The following is a 17305-nucleotide window of genomic DNA, read 5'->3' as shown; positions in this document are numbered from 1 at the left end:
TGAAAATATAAGTGAAAGTGGGCAAAGGTTCCCTGAGCCTTTACCTGAAGAAGTCTTACATTCTTACTGAAATTATCACTACTCATTTTAACCGGCAAGCATAAGATAAATATCCAGATTTTGTGCAGGTATATAGAAAAGCTGAATTAAGTTGATCTGTATTATTCATTCCAGTGATCACATCAGCACTTTTAAGTATATATATTTTCACTTTCCAAATTGAGAAGTGATGTAAATACGAGACCCAGTGGGACTTTTTTTTTTCCCCAACCACCGAATGCATGTTTACACGTGTATATACAATGAAGAATGGGAATTATGGAACAAACCTGAATAAAGGCACTGTTAAAGAAAATGCATGTTAGTATGCACCTACATAAAGACATAATTATGCATGCTGGTCATTTTGAGAAACCACATTCTGCAAAATGACTTAATTTTGGTTATTTGGATTATTAGCACAAAAGGACTTAAAATTACATGTATTGGTATAGCGACACACTTCTTATTTACTTATGGAACTGTGCAACAATACAAACAATATTCCTAGAGCTCACGTTTTCACAGCTTTAACTATTATGATTTTAGCTGCTATATTACAGCTCTCCTCTCACCATCTGCATCTATTCACCCCTTTGGACTCCTGTGACTTCATTTTAAACAACCCTGACCTTCATTAAATGGCTTGGTTAAGGCTGATTTAGAGGCACAACTTATTAATATGCACGCCTGTAGGAAAATTGGAGAAATGGTCTGCAAAAACAGTATTCAATTTAGTAGAGACAAGAACAAAGTATTATGGTTTTGGCACAAATATGCAACTCTACAGTCATAGGATGGAGAATAATTGGTTAGCAGTTCTTCAAAAAAGGATTGCGGAGTTATAATAAACTGCAGGCTGAACTTGAAATAACAGTGCTGGAGCTCTGAGCAAGATTAACCACAGACTGAAATGTTCAGAGAGAAGACATTTCAGGAAAGCACCTTGTAATGATATATTTTATAAGCAGAACATGAAAGTGGTTGAAGTTCCATACCCAGTTTGCAAATGGCAGATCATTTTCAGAGGCTAATAATGGCTACATTTAATAGTTACTGTAAATATATAGGGATAACATGAGCATTCAAGAGAATATACACCTAAGGGGGAAGAGAGAGAGAGAGACTAAGTGACTGCAAATGCTTGGCATGCTACCAAGTTTACAGGCGAAATGCCCCCAGATATTGCCATAGGAACACCTGTATTGGCTTGCACATAAACCAGAGGATCTGACCCTGGTCAGTGTCCTTGTGGGGCAGATGCTGCTCTGTGATCAGTTTGCTCCATCTGCACAAACACCGAGTGCTTGCTGCGGGCACACAACTCTAGGAGGAGAGGTACAGAGCACAGCAACTGCAGAGAACATAAGTAGCACAAAATTCCTTCAGATATCTAGAAAAGAAGCAAGAGAGTGTAATATGTGCTTTATGGGCTTCTTCTGAATAGTTTATATTCTTAAAATTGTTATTTTATATAATATATTTTTATTTTATAAAATTGTTATTTTATATTATATATTATTATTTTATATTACGTGTATATCATAACTTTCTTCATAGAAAGAAGCCCAAAGAAGCCAACAATATTTAGGAAAGTTGTCCCATGTTTAGACTGATAACTCAAATTTCACTTGTTCCTTCTGCGTCCAACTTTGCTCAAACAAAGTTGTCAGTATTGTCTTATTTGCATTTAATTTCTGTCCTAATCTCATAAAGAAAGAAAAGTAAAATAGGATGCTACAGTGCATGCTCATAGACACCCAGATCAGATGTATTCAGTCAGCATCCATCTCTCTGAAATATCAGAAATGTCTGCTAAGAGTTAACCAACAAATTGCATAAAATGCCGGTATGCATAATTAAAAGCTCTAATGAATGCTTGGCAAAACAGCGGCCATTTCTCGCAAAAAGTTATAAATAGAAGGAATACTGAGAAAAAAAAAAAAAAAAAAAAAAAGCCTGGCTGGAGGGTCTTTTCAAATGCCTAATTTTTACATGAAGCTTTATTTATTTATTTGAAACAGTAGGATACAAAATATACCTCGCAAAGCTGATTAAACTTCACAACAGGTCACATACCCAGCTGAAGGGGTTTTATTTTTTTGCCTCCCAGACCAGTTCGTATGAACACTGCTTTGCAATAACCACTCTGGAAGTGATCTAGCTATACCTGGGAGCCAAAGCTCCCTGCAGCAAGAATGGAAACAGCAATATCCTCTCCCAGCAGACCTGAGGATCGCCTGGTGAAATGCCAGTTTTCTGGTGGAAAGTCCCCATGTTTTCCTGGATCGGTCTGTGCCTCCAACCCGTTTCTCTCTCTTCCTGCCCTCTGGCTCAGCAACCCACCTTCTCCTCAGTCCTCCCTCCACCAAGCCGCTGGCATCAACACTGCTCCAGAGCCTGTGGGGAAAGCATTTTTGGCTGAGCTCTCGGAGACTTGGTACCGAGCCATGGAGAAAGTGGCTCTGGAGTAAAGTCATAGGCAGTGACTACGTGAGGCTGAGCCCTGTTGTGGCACCTCCAGACCTACCCTGAAGCAATTTAGTTTTGCCCTGTGAAGAGACCCATGGAAACCAGGGTGGCTTCTTCTCTCATACTCTCACCCGCCTTCCCAATTGCTGTGACTGAGCACACAGTCTGAATGAATCCTCAGAGAGGAAGGATGCGATTTATGACCTAGCAGAGGAAATCATCTGTATATTACACAGATCGCCAGCACTAGCCTGGAAGGAACATTATAAGAGCTAAGACACCAAATACACAACAACGAACACAGGGAAGCTACGAAGGACTTTGACAACATCAAAAGTAAATGAAGTGAGAGAGGACAACAAACTACACAGGCAAGAGGATGTGGCTCTGAGGAAAATAATGATAAAGAAAACAGAGATAGCCCTGTACAGTTTTATGGTATACACACTGATACGTGACCTCATGGAACAGACAACAAACAGTCCAGGCATGAGACAACATTGCTCGAGCATTACATTTATCTGGAAATTGCTGTCTGGGGGGAAAAAAAAAAAAATGGACAAAAAGGAGCCAACCTGATCTAGGTCTTCCTGACACACAATTTAAACAACTGACTACAAAATTTTGTACCGGAACCTACGTAGCTCCAAACTCAGCCAAAGTACATACAAACATAGGCTTATTTTCAAGTTCTTCTTTGCTCTCTCTGGGACTTATCATATAGCCAAGGTCACGCACGTGTTTCTGTTCTGCGCTGGGACGCAGCCTGAACCACCAAGGAAAGACAAGGAAGTTTTCTGGAGAACATGTATGAAACCATTACTGTGACTGAAGAAATTCTTTCCACCCCCTGGATTTCTTTTCCAATGCCTCCAGCTAAATTAAAAGCAGAGAGCAGACAAATTTTCATCGACTCTTTCAGCACATTATAATTAGGGCCTATTTCATCATGTTAAACATCCTTTAGTCAAATAAATGATGATTTGATCTGCAGCATCAACAACAACAGCGAGCTGATGATATATAGCAATCCACGTGCACTTTGCTTCTAGCTAGTACTGTGCATATCCACATGGCCAGAGCCACGGCTGTGCCCAAAGGGCTCGGGCTGCCACCCCAGCACCTAGAGTGCCTGCTGGCTGGGTCACCATGCTTCCTGCAGTTTTTACTCATTAATGTTCTCACACTTCTGTACCGAGTAATTCCCACATAAATCCTGAGTCCTGACAATGGATTACAGTAACCTCTCCTTAACTTTTTTTTTTTTTTTTAACTTCTATTTGATACTCTAATAGTGTTTACTTAGTAAGCTATTAAAGGTACATTATTTCCAGTTTGCTGACACAGTATGCAACCTACAGATACCAAGACCATGGCTAATAACATTCCTCAACTCTTAAGTCCCTCTGTTTTGTATGCTTTTTAAATAAACTTGGACAGATGAATCTTTGCTGACTTTGTGTAGGGAACTATTAATGCACAAAAAAAAAAAAAAAAAAAAAAAAAAAAGCACACTGGTGCAATCACTAGCTTGATAGACTATTCATGTAAAACCTGATCCTATGAAGGGATTGTAGAACACACTCCTGATCACAGTTCACATAGGGAACTCCTGCAGGATGTGAGCTATCTTGGATTTTCACACTTTTAAGTTCCTCCACCATACTGCAGGTCTATGATGGAGAAAAGAGTAATGCCATATTAATAGAGAAAAGCAAGTATTACAGCTATAGTTAAGAAAAGTGAAAGGAGGAATTTGATGGCCATTACAGACCTGTAAGGCTGACTGCTGTTGTATGCAAACACACGGAAGCAGACAGAAAATAACATAAGATGTACCTTGGGTTGATTAAAAAGGTGCCACAGGAGACTGACTCCTAATCTTTCTCTGAGCAATGATTTTCTTCTCTTCCTTAAATGTGGCAGGTTTGTGTCAAGTCTTCTAAAGCATCTGATATAACGGCACATAGGAGCTTACATTTTTAAGCTGGAGAAGATATGGATTATCAGAAACTATAAAGCAACGAAGCAGCTGGCAAAAAGGGGATGTAACAGTATACAGTGCTGAAAGGAAAAATTGAGCAGCAGCATCAACCTAAAGGAAATTTGAGAATATAAAGAGGGAAATATTTATGTATAATTTATATAGGGAAAACTAGACAGCCTTGAAAACTAGCATAAAAGTAGAGGGAATAATATTTAGTAGCCCAAAGCAGAAGAATCTCCATTTGGCAGCTAACAAAGGTTTCTGCTGGAAAACCAGACCATTGGAAGGGGAGAAAAAAATATAAAGGAAATTTTGTTGACTCTGATACTATGCTGTGAGGCAGGGGACTGGCATGAAGCATCCCTCACCACCCCTGTGGTACCCCCCTCACCTGCCGCTCTCTTCTGGCCTGTGCACTTTGATTCCCACCCCAAAGAAACAAATGGAGGGCACTGCAGGAGTGAAAGCATGCACACCTGTGTGTCTCTGGACATAAAAGTAGGTGTATTTGGATAAAACAGCTGAGAAGTACTTCAGCATCTCCTTATGTTTGCACATGCAGAATGGCTGTGGGCTGTCTGCATGAACGCCCCTGTGCACCACTGCTAGTACATGAACATGACTTCCTAGTCAATCACAAGTGGATATTGTCTTCACAGTAATTTGCAGCTGCTCCAGCTGGAAATGACATACATGAAAGTCTATTGTACCAGAGATCAATGTTAATTGGAAACACCCCAGATTTTCAACTCTACACTATAAGGAATGCTCTTAGCACCATTTTCAAGGAGCTGCTGCAGCTATCCACCAAGACACCCTGCTTCAGGGAGACTCAGCAGGCTTTCAGCCCAATTACTCATAAGCTGGTTACTCAAAACACTGGGGCTTGTGCATGCATTTCAGTGGATGGTTTTGGACCAGCTCTAACACTGAACTTCAGTCCTCAGGGTTCTCTGCATAAGGAGTTGTCGCACAAAGTGAAATTGCTGAAGTACTTGCTGCCACACAAGTTCCCTGGGTGTACAGCTGTGAGGTGTTGTACAAGCACTGCTGGCATGTGCATTTGGCTCTGCAAATCCAGAAAATTTACGAGGTTCATCTAAACATAGATAGCTCTAATTGCTTGCCAAGTCCTAGAAAAGATATACTGGCTAGAACAGTGCAATCCTGTGTGGAAAGAGGGCTACTCCTTTTCATCCACTGAGAAAGCAAGTACATCTTCAGTTAATACAAGAATCACTAAACATGACAAGAAAAACTACATAACTAAGAGACAATGTGACTGCATAAAATTTCCTCATCTATTTCTTCCCAAGCTTATGTCTGATAGGCATCTACAGATTGGCCACATGCCAGAATGGGCTACATTGTGAAAGATATGCATATTTTACATACATTGCATTGCTACATACAGAAAACAAGTTTCCTGCCCTGACTACTAGAGTCCAGGATATTTTTTTTTCTAAAAATTCAATAAAGTTAAGATGTATCTTTTTCCATATTGGGGGGTTTATCGTATTCCATATTGAGTGAATATCAACAATTTTTATGGATTGAAAAGCCAAAGTGGAGGTGTGTGGGGGGAAATAAAAGCAAAAATTGAACACTCTACCCCCACCCCAATTGAAGTCAATCAATATATTTTTATTTTCTCATCTCAGGTATGATTTATTTTGTTATTGTTGGTCTATATAGGTAGGAGTTTAGTTTAAATTTACAACAAAATAATTTCCTGAAAATATTCTAATGGGTAATTTTGACAACCTCAGAACTTTTCCAAAATATTCTTTAAATAAGAAACAAATGTAAACTGAAGATTTCTCAAAAGTTATTCTGGTTTTGACAAACCAGAGCTTGTCTGTTCCCCTCTCCCCGCAAGGAAGAGGCAGTTTGCTGAAGAAATTCCAGCCCACATTATCAATTATGCAAGTCCTGTGATTTTGCAATAACCAGCTCAGTAGCCTGCATCTAGGTGGAGAATAACTAGTGACATACAATCTTGACCTAATGAGCTTGTCTCCATAGGAAACTATACATCCAACTACACATGTAAACATCGCTTCAGTCTATTAATACCATCTGTGAGATTTCATTGGACGAACTGAATAAATTGCTGTCATTATCTTTTTGCCTGAAACCCTTTTCTAAAAACAAAACAAAATTACTGAATAAAACATGTCCAATTAGATTTTTTTCTCTCCTAATCTGTCTCACTGTGATTAAACTAATGCTTGCCCACAAAGGCTAGCCTTAGGCTCCATTGTACAGTCACCCCTTCCATGTTTCAACATGTCGTTGAGTGTTGTGTTGTTGTTTTTTTAAGTTAGAAAAAAAGCAAAATATTGAATTAGATGAAGTTACCAGGGTTACTGTTTCTTGGCTACTGTTGATATGAAAAAAAAAAAAAAAAAAAAGATGCATCATAATTTGTTAGGGTAAAACTATTAACAGTAACAGAGGGAAGAAGCTGTGGATGTGCCAATCTAATCCTTTCTCCGTGTGTGTTAGACTTTATTACTGATTTTCTGTGCTGGGCTTGCCCTGAGAGTCATAAGGGTTTAACTAATGGTTCCACCCAAGTTACAAAGAAAAGGTCAGCTAAAAATGCCAGACCCATCTTCTAGTAGGATTGCACATAGAACATTTCTCAGAAAATTAGTATATCAAAAAAATCTAGCTGATGGTCAGCACCAGAAAGGCTTCTTCAAAAATCAAAACTATGGAAGAACTTCTGGGTGTCCTTGGACATCTCACTATTTTTCTGCTTCTTCTTTTTCTTTCCCCTATCCTATTCCCCTTCATGCCTTTTAATCCCACTCCCTTCACTTGCTCCTTCCCAGTCTTTTGTTTAATATATATTGTCCTGTCACCTGAACTCCTAGATAAACCCTTTCTTTTTAATAATTTCTGCCTTTCAATACCCTGTACAGGGATTTTTTTTTTTTTTTCCTGTAAAAATGAACAATTCTGGTTATTTACTAATCCTGGAATTTATCAAAATTTATCTGAATGGTAGGTGGGCAGTGCCTGAAGTCATATTTGTTAGCATGGTATTGTTCTGAAGACAGAAAACTAGACATCATTCTGGTATTAAATATTTTTGGCATATTCAGAGACACTTTGGAGAAGAGGCAGAAAGGGTTAGGTTGAAAGGATTACATGGACTGGATGCCCCACTTTATCACAACTGAATATTTGGCGAATATGACCAGCAAGTACTCCTGGTCAGGAATTCACTAAAACTAGCCATTGATAGTTCATTTTTTAATATTTTCCGATTACCTCTGACAGCTCTGGTGTACCACACTTGAAAACTTCAGTGGCTTGAAGGATTGAAGCTTGCTATGCGAAAATCTTTCCTTGGCAGAAATCAGGTCAGTCTTCAGCATCATACAGTATAATGAAACAGTATAATGAAACAGTATTTTGCAAAAGTGTATATATATTTTTTTAATGCTAAACTGTTATATCTGCATAGATCATGTTATTGAACATGTACAGGGCAGAGCCTAAGGCCAACTTGGATTGGGAATATTTCGTGTCTACTAGAACTAGATGACAGAATTATAATCCTGTTCATTAACAGTCAAAAACAGAGCTCTGAGCCATTTCTGCCTCTCACACTGGGCAAATGTAATCTGTCTTTTATCTCAATCATCTGCTGGAGAGCTGCATTTTGCATGCATTTCTATCAATACAGACACAGAAACTTAAAACCTATGGGTGTCTTCGAATCCTTAAATAAATGGTAACTTATTAAAGGTGCTTAACAAGATTAATGCACTTGACTGCACCAGGAATTGCAGATATTAACCTGCTGTTAGATTTTTATTTCTCTCCACTAACTACTTACAGCTGATTCTGAACACTATGCTAAGTTGTTGTTATTTTTTTTTTTTCTGTCTTTGAAAATGCTTCTTCAGTGCTGTTACATTAAACTTCTGCCACTGCTCACATCTCTCACAACTTTTAGCGATGTCTGTGCTAACTGCTTTTTCTTACATAGTTCTACTAAAAAGCAAGATTAGGATTTTTGTGCACCTCTTGTTCATGGTGCCATTTATTCTCACAGAACAGACTCTCACCAGAATGGAAATAAAACATAGATCTTTCCTTTTGCAGTGTGCTTCATTCTGACTCTCACAAAAGCTGATATGTGTATGTTATACCTATTCTCATGTTATCATGCTACCTCTTTAATAACAGGGGTAGGAAATAATTCTGTCCGTGTTCTATACAAACCATTGCAAAAATCACATAGTAGAAGAGATTATATATAGTCCAGGTCAATATTCATTTTGTATTCATTCTGTGCATGCCACTTTCACCATGGATGTGTTGTGAGCTTGTTATTTGACTACACTGTTTTATAAAGGCTATATGATAAGAAACCCTAGACCTTTTAGACAGTCTGCTGAAAGTCCTAGAGATTTGAGAATGTGCTTTAAGCTAAAAGCACAAAATAAATGCCCTTGAATGTGCTAGTCAGACAGATTGTTATAGGGGCAAAATTAGCCATGGCTGTCACTTTAACAGCCTGGTACAACATAAATAGCCCAATGATATGAAGCAGTGCTACCTGGCAGCTGTACATGCCCTCCCTCTACAGTGTAGACAGTGACAGAGCTCTCTGCTGCACAGGTAAACACTTGTTTGGCCAATAGGTCACAATCTGTTTAGATATATCCCTCAGGAAAGAAAGAACTTGCAGAGAAGAGAAACCATTGAATAACTAATCATGCTGTGCCAGTTTCCAACTCATATTTCCACTTGCACAAAGCCAAGAAACACCAATGTCTCAAGGAAAGAGTGAAAGGGGATCCTGCAGAAGGGTTAGGGAAGATAACCAAGCAGTCCGTGGGAGTGAAAAATCTTGCTGGCCACTTGCACACACTCAGGACCACTTCAAAGAAGCAAGCAGGTCTTCAGCTGTTACCACAGAGTTTAGTGGAAAGACATTTGATCATGTTATTTGCTGTTCCTTAAAGGAGGAGGGAAAGGATGAATGTATGAACGTGAATACTCTGGCCACAGTCATGCTGGTCTTCTTAGTTGCTGAGGAATATGTAACGATAAGATGTCCTACATCTTCATATGTGTAAGTGTTTTAAGCAAGCATTCACCCTGTTGGTAACAAGAGCTACCATCACATCCTTCTAACTCCAGTGCAGCCCACCAGACCTCCTTCTGTATCTGGTTCTCAGTGTGGCTACTTTTATTGTAAAAGAGATCTGGGGAGAGGGAACTTCCTTAATTTTTTGGCAAATAATTTTGTAATAATGCCTCAGTAATTAAGGACAGAATTCAGTTAATAGCTGTAGCAAGCATTTTAATTTATTCAATCTGCTTTTAAACGTCAACAGTTTGAAGTACTGTTGGGCAACAGATTCCGTAACCCCCAGACATAATTAACCTGCAATCAGGATAAGACAACTTAAGTAACATACCAAGGTGTATCTTAATATAGAATTAGAAACATAAAGAAAAGAGAAGAAAAAAATAAAACAAACCACTTTGGCCAGCAATGGCCACTGTAGACCTCAAGATGAAAAAACTTCAAAACAAATGCAAACCATCCAGTTCCACTAAGGCTTTGTTCTTTGATAGTTAGCTTTCACTAGGCAGAATATATTTGAAGGGACACTTAGGCTCAGCATGAGCTTAAAAGCAGGAGCCAGATACCACAATTTTGCAAGTGGGATTTTGAAACCAAAAATCAGCAACAGGCAGAAATGGCCCTTAGCAGGCAAAAGAGTTTCTTCCTCCTTTTACTTTTCCACCCAGCATAAAAACAAATCAAAACAAACAACAACAAAAAAAAAGTCACAGAGTTGTGCAGGTGATCTTCAGTTGCTATATGAAGGAGGAGGAGTCTGGAGGAGAGGAGGAAAGAAGCAATAACTTTCACAGGTCTTTCATGCATAATCATCTTGTTAGCCCCAATGCTGGTGTGATAATGCCTCTTTCAGCATTTTGTCATGCAAGATGTCTAGAGTCCTCTGAAACTCTGAGAGCTAAGTCATTCATACCTGAAGGGCACTCCACTGTATCTACCCAGATTTAAACATAGACTTCTTTTACTTCCAAGGGAGAATAATAAATTGATTTGTTGAATTATTAGTTTGATTCTGACTCAAAGGGGAGAAACACTTTTCAGCAATACCTACCTCTTTCTGTCAAGCCTCATATCTCCATAACTATTTAAGTGTCCCAATACAGGATCAGTCATCAGACATTTCTGTGCAGGGAGATCAGATTCCTAAAGAATAATTCAATAAGACAAGAAGCAGGAGAAAAAAAAATAAATCACAGTTTGTAATAAATATCTTAAAAATAAGATGTTTCTGTGCATGTGGAGCAGTGTATCTGAAAGATTTCAAATTCAGAAACCAGAGAATCGGAAGAAGAAATTTTCCAAGATGACATAAAGATCTGGCAAATTTACCTATGCTCTACTGTCTCCTGAAATTACATGTGGAATTTTCCATTTAAAAGGGGGAAGAAATTTCTTTTTTTTCTTTTTTTTTTGTTCTCTCCTGTTTATGCTGCTATTATAAGGAAATTTCACACTTTCAGCCCTATAAAATACCTGGTATTTTCTTTCAGTCAGAAATGTGTGACATTTTCATAGAATTTAATTCGTCACAATACTTAATTACTACAACACATAGCTGTTGAACAGAGCCAGCTGGAAACCACCAAAACTGGCCTGAATTGGTGTTCATTTTTATTATAACAACCTATGCTCATTCCTTTTGATGCATCCAATTTCAACTTTCCAATTGGAAGATTTCAAAAGAAAAAATAATTTTATTGGAAAATTTTACATATCGGTAATGCCTTATTTCAATGATTAAAAATAGCAATGAACATTTAGCAAATGATTATACCATTAAGTGACACATAGTGCTGGACCCTGGAATAAAAGTACATATGAATCTTAATTCTGTTTAGGCAACTCTTTTCTAATGAAGTCTACTGGTACAAAGCCCTTTTTTGGAGGTTGCTGCTCATGTCCTTCAGGAGAGCTGAATGGGTTGGGTTAGATGTAATGATGTTCCAGTAGCTGCAATACAACTGTGTGAGCACACAGATGCCAAGACACCTTCTACACTTTTAAGACTTCTGATGCCTACAGCTTGATGAGTTAGAGACTAGAATGGAAGATCAAATTCAGATTTTATACACAACTCTGTAGCTAAGCATTGTTTTAGTCCAAAAGTCTTTGTTCAACCACAAATCAGAGAACAGCCTGCAGGAAACCTTAGGTGACACTTTATTTCATGCTTGAGTTTAGATTAGAAAATCAAAAGTTCCCTTCTAGCCTTTCTATACACAGTAATCTGTGAATCCTGGGCTCGTCCAATTCAGCAAGCTTTGCTCACCATTTCCTGCTGAATAAATCTTCAAAAATCGATTTGCAAACCACTCCTACTAATTCCTCTTTTAACACCTGCAGAAGAGAGCCCAGGTGTAGAAATTAATGTTTTCACATAGATGGGTTATTTTACAAGGAGCTGACTAGGAAACGGGCAGTTGTAGATCTAGTTTATAACAACATTGTGCCCAAGTCTGTACACTGTTAGGGACAGGAATTGCCAGTTTAAGTTTGGATTTTTTTCAGGAATTTCCCTGGAATAGTTATCCACCTTTCAAGGTTTGAATTTTCATAGTTGGCTTGTGATAATCACTGGCAGAATTTTCTGACATTTCAGCAAAATTGCATGGAGAACTCTTGAAAACATTTGATAAGCTGGAGAGAGAGGTGGTAAGAAGCAGCCTAAGGAAGCAAGACAATGTTTCATGAAAATGCAATGTAATTTGGAAATTGAAGAACAGCAAGAAAATGAATGAAAAGGACCATTTATCTAATGATGATATATACCACCACACCCACTTGTTCTCGCTCTGCTCTCTTCCAGTCTTTCACTCTCCTCTTATAAACAAGAAAGCAAAAACAATATCATCCTCTATAACACCTTTCATCATAGTCCTAAGTATTTTATTAAATAGATAAGTTTATAGGTCTTTGTTATTTCCTTTTTAATATTTCCAAATTAGACCATTACACCATAACATTTCCAAATTAGGCCATTATAGGTGTTTGTTATTTCCATTTTGCAGACAGACTCCACACTCTATTTCCATATCTGCTACTTTGAACTCATTTCTACATGGTCTGAGTCTCTTTGATATGAAGTTTTCTTGCCAAAGCTTGTCCTCCTTTAGACATGTACCTCTATTTGTGGGCATTAGAAATTACTTCATCATCCCTGAATGCAGGACACTAAGCCTGTATAGTCAAAAGAACTATGTTGTTTCCTACAGTAAATTATTCCCAGATTGCTGGCTTAGTCTCCCAGTCCTCTAAAACAGAGATTTATGCAGCCAACATGCTAAAATCATAATGATTTTACAATAATTGTCATTTCAACTAAGTTATTCTGAAAGAGACACTCCTACCCTAAAGCAAAAAAAAATGGCAGTACCAAAGATGATAGACAGAAGATTTCCTTCAACCCCAGACTTCAGCTCATCATTCAGAAGGATCTTTCCTGGTACTGCAGAAGTTTTGTGCTATAACATAAAAAAACATTGTTTAAAAAGAACTTTATTCTCATCTCTTCACTTCTACAAACCCTGAATAAGATGATTTCTAGAAGAATTAGCTAAGATTTGAACCCACTAAGATCTGAGCACCACTATCAAGTGAATAACATAAGATTCACTTGCACATAGATGCATTTTGCATATAAGATGGATGCAGATTTGCAGGACCAGCTCATGCCATGCAAGAAAGACCAGTAGTGATCAGCCCTTGCCTTTCTCTTTCTGCTTCCTGTGTATTTTCCAAGGCTAATTGTCAAGGCTGGTCTCATTTTCTTAATAATACAGAGTTATTACAGCAGCCAAAAGGATCCTTCAGCAATGAGCTGCTTATGCGTGCCGTTGCCTTTATTTTAAAAACAAGCCAAGAAGGGAAGGGAACTGAGAAATAGAGAATTCTTTAATGGGAAGACATCTGAATCTGAAGCAAAAAAAAATCTACAGAAAATCATTACTTTTACTTTAAGGTGATAAAATGCTCAGTACCGTAGATCACATGCTTCTCACTTCTCTGTGCCTGCTCCTATGCTCTGAAATATCAATAAAATCAGATAAAATTGATTAAAAATTAGAAAGAATTGTATTCACAGTTAAACAACAGTCATAACCACAAGAAAACTTTAAAACACTTTGGCATGCTAGCCTGTGCCAGTTACATAGGAGAATAACTTACCTCCACAGGACTGGAGCAATGGCTCCTTTTATTTTCAGTTTATGTGGGAACTGCTGGGGAATTATTTTTCTCAGAGGTTCATTCATAGCAACCTTGGGGCAGGGGGAGCACAATCTGAAGAAATGTCGGTAAAGAAGGTCTGACTCTGTTTCACTGTCTAGCTTATGGTTTCCATACATTGCCCAAGGACTACACGGCTGTGGAGGATAAACTCTTTTCCATAGTTCAATTCACTGCTGGACATCTCAGCCATGACCACTAGATTAAAAACACTGTTAAATATAACCAGGCTGTAAATGCCCATCTACCCCATCACAGCAAAACTCAAGGGGTCAGTCTACCCCCAAGAGGCTAGAGATATTACTCAGATGTAAGTAGCATGCTGAACTGCAGGTTTAAATCAGGGTATCTGGGAAGAAATCTGAACAGCTCCCCGTGTTGTATAAATTGTTCATTTCAAGAGCAGAGAATTAAGTTGTTTTTAACCTGGAAAATTAGTATTTGTGATACCATCTTACACAGAAGCTATACAGTAGCCTAACCCAACATTAGTTACAGAAAGCCAGCCTTACAGAGCAGACTTTCAGAAGAGCCTATCAGATGCTTTTGGCAACTATTTGCCAACCATGGACAGCATCATTAAATTCAATCAAGCAGCCTCACAGGTGCAGCCAGGTAGGAGACACCTACTGGGATTTGTACCGCATATGCCTCCAGTGAAGTGCAGGGCTTGGATTCCCTGGTTTTTGATTAAACAACTTTTCATAAGGACATATACACACACCACTAGATGCATAAATAAATAAATAAAATAATAACTAATAATTAATACAAAAAATGAGTTGTTGATTTTGCTGTTATTGTTGTTTCATTTTTAAGAAAGGTCATCTGATGGGCTTGCTTTCCCCAATGAATTCATGTTTTGCAGATGTGCTGGCTTTGGTAGGCCTAGAAAAGCAGAATTGGATGGAAACCCCAATTAAGCAGGAGACCATGGAACCGTTACTCACTGCCTGATAGAACAGGCATAGCTGCCTCTGAAAGCGCTCACCTAGCCATATAAGCATTTTACATTTGCTTCTTAATGTAAAGAATAAAACCTTTTCCCTACTTTTAGCCTTTTCCCATGGCCAACATCAGTGTTCCGTAATAACTCATCTCTGAGTAACAAAGTAAACAACATTACAAAATAAATTCTGAAGCCAAATATCTGATAAAGATGATTAATGCCTCATGAAATATCCAAGTCATATTTGCAATAATTGCAATATTTGAGATGGATAACAGCAGAGAATTATAGGATTTGCTGTAAAGTTCAGTTATCTACAGGAAGTTCATGTGAATGTCACATTACCTTCTAACTCGCTGGTACCTGCCAGACATACTCCTTAACAGCTAGTTATTTGTTTTCTGGATTCTAAAAGAAGGAAAAGTTTGAGTTTTGAAATAGATTTTCGACAAAACACCTTCAAATACGACCTTGCTCTTGAATTAAACTATATCAGCCTAGAAATAACTGCAGAAATATATGAATCTACCTCCGATGAAGAGGATTTTCAGGGAAATACTATTGAATTGTTACACAGAACAAAACTTCCCAGTGCTTGTTCAAGACAAAGTTTGCAAGCAAGTATACAGCTCTTTTCCACTGAAAAATGACATGTTTCTTATTCAGAGTAATTCGCATAGGTATATTCTGCAGTATATTTCCCAACACAATAAAAACTTAAATGTTTCACAAATGTCTTGGGAGAAAAAATGCTGAAAAATACCATGCTATAGCACCTCAACCATTTTCATAATATACTCTGCAGAATACAAGAAGGCCTAGGGATAATTTCCTTCTTTCCCCCTGTGATTGGACAAACAAGTTCTCCTCTAACATAATCAGACTGTCTCAGCAGCTAGCCAACGCACAGTAAGATAACACTTGATATACAGAGAATAGGGAAGAAAAGTTACTATTGTTGGCAACCACTTACCCCAGAGTTCTCAAATTTACTCATGTAAAATTATCTGTTACATCATCTTGTTAATAATGACTGAATGCTTTGTAAGGATTGTAACAAGTTAAATTCACTACTGGAGTTGTTCTGACTGGACACAACTTAACTGTTTTGTTTTGCTTTCACGATGCCTTAAGGTCCTTTTATAATCAGTCACTTCTCTGATGCTAATGAAAAGCCTTGCCGCAAATACTCCAACTTAATTATTTTTCTATGACCACTCCTATACCCCCCAGCCCCAAATTGCACCAACACGAACACTGGTGGCAAACAAGCACAAACAGGGCACAGAAAAGGTCAAAGAAAATTTGTTTTCAACTTTAAAGGAGTTTCCCTGTTAAACTCTTTCCAACACCTGCTGAGCTCTTATAGCCCCCAGAATTTTCTGGTTCTCCTGAAAACTTCCCATTTCACATGGAATAGCAGGAAAGTAATATCTGGAAGAAAACTGGCAATGAGGAAGAGCCCTGTCTAGCCATTCACACCTACCTTGCAAAACTCCAGGCTCCCTTGAATAGTCACTGTGTGATGTGGGAGGAACACAGGCAGACTTTTCCCTCCATTTCTAGTGTCAACAAGGAGAAACAGAGAAAAGCTCTGCAGGTCTAACCAAGCACAGCTGGCTGGGTAGAGGATACAGCCTACCCACTGCATATTAATCTGTAAAAGTTAGTCCTTTATAGGAGGCTGTACAGCTTTCTTTTTCTTAAGATGTACTATGTTATCAGGAACTACTTGCAGATTATCACCAAAAAGCCTTGCCTTTTTGTGCATCTAGGCTTTTATCTGGACCTTCTTCACCCACCAGCAGATCCAGTAATTACCAGAGACACACTTGAGCCCTTTCTGGGTGATTACAAAATCCCAGAGCAGGTGGTGCATGCTTTGCTTCAAGGGCTGAAGACAAAGTGCTGAGCACATTTGCCAGGACTTCTCTCCATGGTCACCACAATCCACAGCACCACAGCAGGAGGAACTGACAGAAGTAGAAGGCGTAGTTTTTATCTGTCCCTCTGGTGTTCATTTTATTGCTTCTCCAAAAGATCCCTGAAAAAATTCCCCTTCCTCCTCTGGTAGCACAGAGGGCAGTTGGTCTGAAATCAGCTTAGTCATGATCACCAGAGCAATTACAAAGTGCTTGTTTAATTGAAGGGAACCCTTTGTTATCCACACCCAATCTGATATTCTATTACCCTGCTCTGTAACTACATAGATTTATGGAGATACTTGTCAACAATGACAATTTTGCTAACAAATTCTAGGACAAAGGAACGTTAGCAAACAAACAAGAAAAAAAAAAAAAAGAGAAAAGAAAAAAAAAAAGACAAAGAAAAAGAAAAAAAAATGAGGAACTTTGGAAATGATCATCTTTCTTTTATTTACAAGGAAAAAATAAGCTCATGAGAGTCAGGAATAAATGGAAATCAGCCTCCAGCCTTTACAAATGAATAATCATGTGTAGAAAACATAGTGTTTTTGTTAAAAATAAAGATGTAATTTGCAATTAACTAGAGAGCAAGA

The 17305-nt window shown here is 38.2% G+C and overlaps 1 long non-coding RNA gene across 1 annotated transcript; it reads right to left on the bottom strand.

Moving 5' to 3' along the window:
- Positions 1 to 398: 398 nt before the first annotated feature.
- Positions 399 to 16744, bottom strand: LOC137850673 (uncharacterized). The gene is made up of 3 exons (XR_011092734.1): positions 16274 to 16744; positions 10666 to 10757; positions 399 to 2439 (listed from the first exon to the last, which is right to left on the bottom strand). It is a non-coding gene; the product is annotated as an uncharacterized lncRNA (long non-coding RNA).
- Between the last annotated feature and the right edge of the window lie 561 nt (positions 16745 to 17305).

Source organism: Anas acuta, chromosome 2 (assembly GCF_963932015.1).
Source record: "Anas acuta chromosome 2, bAnaAcu1.1, whole genome shotgun sequence".
NCBI lineage: Eukaryota > Metazoa > Chordata > Aves > Anseriformes > Anatidae > Anas > Anas acuta.
Note: the sequence above shows the minus strand (reverse complement) of the source record. Positions and strands in the feature narration are given on the sequence as shown.